The following is a 5,370-nucleotide window of genomic DNA, read 5'->3' on the forward strand; positions in this document are numbered from 1 at the left end:
ACCCCTGGGTTCGGTTCCTCAGTACCACATAAACAGAAAAGGCCAGAAATGGTGCTGTGGCTCAAGAGGTAGAGTGCTAGCCTTGAGCTGAAAAAAGCCAGGAACAGTGCTCAAGCTCTGAGTCCAAGCCCCACGACTGGCAAAAAACAAAACAAAACAAAAAAAAACAGAAATGGTAAAGGTAGGCTCTCTATTTTCTTAGCAATTATTAACAAAGGTGTTGGCCACTGGTGGCTCATGCCTGTAATCCTAGCTACTCAGGAGGTTGAGATCTGAGGATCTTGGTTTGAAGCCAGCCCTTGCAGTAAAGTCCATGAGACTCTCATCTCCAAAAAGCTACATCATCTCAGAAAAAGCTCCAAGTGGTACTGTGGCTCAAATGGTAGAACACTAGCCTTGAACACAAAGAAGCTCAGGGACAGCACCCAGGCTCAAGAAAGAGTTCAAGCCCTAGGACCAGAATCTATTTACCTGGAGGTAGCCTCCATCTCAATCCCTTTTATCTCCAGACTGGCTCTTTTCTGATTCTAGAATATTGAGCTGCTATTGACATCACCTTTGGAAATTACGTTGAACATGTATAGGCTAAAGCACCTTGTCTTTCTTAGTAAGTGAAAGAAAAGTCCAACCTTCCATTGCATGGCCAAAACAAAAAATCCCTAATTCAGAGCCTTCATCAGAAAACCTTCAAGCACCCACCCACACACTATAGTCCAAGATACATGCTCCAAACTGGCCTTTCTGCTTTACTTTGCCTGCTTGAACCTGTTCTTGATACAGCAACCAGAATGATGTCTTCAGTTCTTACTTCGGGACAAAATCCAAGGCCTTATAATGGCATACTAGACCCTCAGTTATCTAGCTGGCTACCCTTCCAGCAAGCACTGTGTCTCATAACCCACTTGCTCACTCCACCGTACAGGAGCTCTTTCCAACTTGGGTCTTGTATTGGAAAAAAAAAAAAAATAGGCCTGACGACCAATGGAATAGATTGGAAGACCCAGAAATAAAACCACACACCAACTTGGGTCTTGGCACTGGCAGTTCCTCTACAAGGAATACTCTTTAATCAGATAACTAAGTGCTCAAGTCCTCCATCTTCAGGTTTCCAGTCAAATGTCCTGTGTATGTAGAGCACATGTTTAACATGTACCTGGCTTAAGTTCCATCCCCAGTATCACAAAATGAAAGTGATGAACAAAAAAAGCTTAAGGACAGAGTTTGTCCCAGAGTTATCACAAGGAAAACAAAAGTCTCGAGAAGGGGGCTGGGAATGTGGCTTAGTGGTAGAGTGCTTGCCTTGCATGCATGTAGCCCTGGGTTCAACTCCTCAGTACCACATCAACAGCTGGAAGTGGCCCTGTGGCTTAGTGGTAGATTGCTTAGCATTGAACAAAAGAAAGCTCAGGGACAGTGCCCAGGCCCTGAGTTAGAGCCCCAGGACTGACAAAAGTATCTGGCCACCTTAGTTAAAATAACAATCTGCTTTTCTGCCTTGTTCTCTTTCTCTGTATTAAGAGTGGGCTTCTGGCCCACTGTATTTTCTACTTACCTGTCGTTATCCACTGGAACTATGAATACAGGAATGTAATGTGGTGGGGGGGGGGATGATTTTTTTTTTTAAGTGCAATAGCCCTGTCCTGATGTACAGTCTTGGCACTAAACACCTACTTAATAAGTAGAGTAAAAGGAGATGTTCCCAAATGCAATTGTTTTTAGAAGGTTAATATCACAATATACACCTTCTCTGTTCACACATACACACACACACACACACATACCCTTTTAATTTTTCTTGCAGTTCTACGGAGTGAACCTAGGGTTTCTGTATGCATGCTGGGCAAGAACTCTACCACTGAGCAATTTCCCCAGCCCTGTTCATGCCCTATCATAGGAAAATAATAGAAAATGTAAATTCAGGTTTCTCAGGAGAAAGCAGTATAAAATATAATTGTGAACATGATCACTGTGTGTGTGTGTGTGTGTGTGTGTGTGTCAGTATTAGGGCTTGAACTCTGGGCCTTGTGCGCTACGCTTGGCTTTTCTGCTCAAGGCTGGCACTGTACCACTCAATTTCTAGCCTTTTGCTGATTAATTGGATATAAAAGTCTCATGTACTTTTAAGCCTGGCTGGCTTTGTACCTTGCCTCCTGAGTAGCTAAGATTATAGGCATGTGCCACCAATATCCAGCTTCTGAGGTTATTTTTTTCCTTTTTTGTTGGCTGTTGGGGCTTGAACTCAGGGCCTAGGCACTGTCCCTGAGCTTGTTTTGCTCAAGGCTAATACTCAACTCAAGTACCAGAGCCACAACACTGCTTCTGGGTTTTTGAGTGGTTAATTGGAGATAAGAGTCTAACAGGTACTTTTCTGGGCTAGTTTTGAACCGCAAGCCTCAGATCTCAGCCTGAGTAGCTAGGATTCCAGTTATGAGCCACTGGTGCCTGGCTGAGATGGTTTTTATTGAATACCTGCTTATATCCTACAAGACAAAGTAATCCTACCACATCCCTGTGTGATGTTGGTTTACAGTTGAAGAAATAGGCTGAAAGAAGTAACAGGCTTGTCTAAGTTTACACACCAAGTGAGTCCCATACCTTTCCCAGAATACCATACTGCTTCACCTGTCTAGATGGGAAGATACCAAGGAGTAACTGAACCTAGCTAAATAAAGAATGCAGCAAGCACAGTTTTTGTGTTTTGTTTTTGGTACTTGGCATCCAAGGTAAGTGCTCATCAAACTACATGTGGCTGTTAATATTTTGCTCAGGTACTGGAATGAATATTAAGTTTTTTCTATTAAGAGGGAAACTCCTTTGTCAACCAAGGTGACTTCGTAGGCCTTTTCTGGGGAAAAAAGCTAAAAGGAAAACTTTTTGGTACATTTTGGTAAGCAGTATTCTGGATGGTTATTTTTGCTCTGGGCCTCTTGAGCTCACATTTTCTAATCTAGAAAGTGCATTTCTCTGCTGTGTGTGAAGCATTACCCAGGAGTTTGGTTTCCTTGGTTCCTTTCATCTGCTCTCCTGCAATGCAGAGGAGCCTAAGCCTGGTCTCCAGTTTCTAACTGGAGTTACCAAGGGCAAAAGAACTGCTAACCACTGAGCTGTGAGTAATTTGCCTTTGAGAAGTAAAATAGAACCTTGCCAGTAGAGAACCCAGGGGTGTGTCCAGTAGTTCTTTTCCCAGGCTCCTCCTTCCCCAACCCACAAGTGACCTTAACCTTCTTTCATAGCTGGACAGCAGCCAAGTCTAGCCTAAACAATACATTCACCCTCATTGGCTCTTTTACTTGCAGCTACTGCCCCCCCCAGAGTGGCTAAGGCCTTCCCACCAGGCCTGTCAGTGGAGCTGAAAGATTTCTGACTACTGGGAGGAAAACATTGGAAGACGGGTGAAGAGTGTCCATAGGCCTGGCATCACTGGTGTTTTGAGTCCTGCTCTTGGAAGCAGGGAAAGGTATTTGGCCTAGGGTAGATAAACATCCAGTGATCTTGCACTGACCAAGCATAGGTGCTTTTTTGCTAAATGTCGAAGACCTAAAGTTGGTGTTGCTCTAGACATCAGGAAGGATGTAAATGATACCCAGTGTCTTTGAGAACTACCTATTTTATCTACAGTGAAAAGCACTTGGTAAGGCACAGCTGCCTGTCCTCATGGTATTACTCTAGTCTGCTAACAATTGCTAGATCAGAAGCCATTGTGGTTAGTTTGGCCCACAAAGAGCATGGCCTTGGGGCCAACATCCCAGATTAAGGTCAGCTACTCCACTCCCTTAGGGTAGGGGCTGTGGAAAGTCCAGTCTCTGGGAACTGAACCACTGGGAATATGTATGTGTATGTGTGTGTGTGTATATATTTCTCCTCTGGGCCTGAGGCCAAGGCCTTCTGATGTGGAGACCTGCAGTTTCAGAGAGGTATGAGTTATCAGATTGTTGTAGGGAAAGGAGTGGTCCATGAGAATTACCTAATTCTTCTACCACTTCAGTGGGTAAATCTCTCCCTCTTTTGTTTATGGAGTTTTTGTTTCTGTCGCCAGTCCTGGGGCATGGACTCAGGGCCTGAGCACTGTACCTGGCTTGAGGACTGTACTGCTCAAGGCTAGCACTCTACCTCTTGAGCCACAGCACCACTTCCGGCTTTTTTCTATATATGTGGTGCTGAGGAATCGAACCCAGGGCTTCATGTATACGGGGCAAGCACTTTACCACTAGGCCATATTCCCTTGTTTATGGAGTTTAAACAGCCCATCCCAGCCCCTTGTTTATGGAGTTAAAACAGCCCATCTTGGTCTGGGAATATTCCCTTTCTTATGGAGTTAAAACAGCCCATCCCAGCCCCTTGTTTATGGAATTAAAACAGCCCATCTTGGTCTTGGAATATGGCCTAGTGGTAGAGTGCTCACCTCATATACATGAAGCCCTGGGTTCGATTTCTCAGCACCACATATACAGAAAAAAAGCCGGAAGTGGTGCTATAGCTCAAGTGGTAGAGTGCTATCCTTGAGCAAAAAGAAGCCAGAGACAGTGCTCAGGTCCTGAGTTCAAGCCCCAGGACTGGCAAAAAAAAAAAACAGCCTATCTTTGGGCTGGGAATGTGGCTTAGTGGTATAGGGCTTGCCTCACATGCATGAAGCCCTTGGCTCCATTCCTCACTACCACATTAACAAAAGAAGCTGAAGTGACGCTTAAGGCTCAAGTGATAGAGTGCTGATCTTGAGCAAAGAAGCTCAGAGACAGTGCCCGGGCCCTGAGTTCAAGCCCTAGGGCTAGAAAAGCAACAACAACAAACTGTCCATCCTTATTGAGCACTTTATACCAAGGACCATAATCCTATGAGGGCAAAGGCTATCTTGCTCAGTAGTACATCCCTATTTTCTATCACATAGTATCCATTCTTATATTGTTGAATAAATCAAACAAGATTGGAATCTGATGCAGAAAATAGTAGGCAGGTGCTATTAAGATCCTAAGGATTCTTAGCACAGCCTGTAAAGACTGTTGGCTAGCAAGGTGTGTGTGTGTGCACACGTGGGCTCGTGGGGGGGGGTGGATAGAGAAGGAAAGGAGTATTCCCAGGAATAGTTAAAATAGAACTAGCCTGGAAGGCTGAAAACCTGACTTCAAGTATCTTCATCACCATCTTCTTGCCTTCAGGTCAGACTCTTCCCCTTTGTGAGCCTATAAAATAGAAGTATCAGGTTAAATGGACTTTGCCAGAAGATACACAATGTGAAAGGCACTGGGTTATTTGTTTGCTTTGTTTTGATCAAACCCTGGGCTCTATCTTTGAGTTATATCCTCTGCCTAAGGCACTATTCCAAGTGGAGAATACTTTGGTAAAGAAAACACCCACTGAATGGGGGGGGGGATG

This window comes from Perognathus longimembris, chromosome 7 (assembly GCF_023159225.1).
Source record: "Perognathus longimembris pacificus isolate PPM17 chromosome 7, ASM2315922v1, whole genome shotgun sequence".
Lineage (NCBI taxonomy): Eukaryota > Metazoa > Chordata > Mammalia > Rodentia > Heteromyidae > Perognathus > Perognathus longimembris.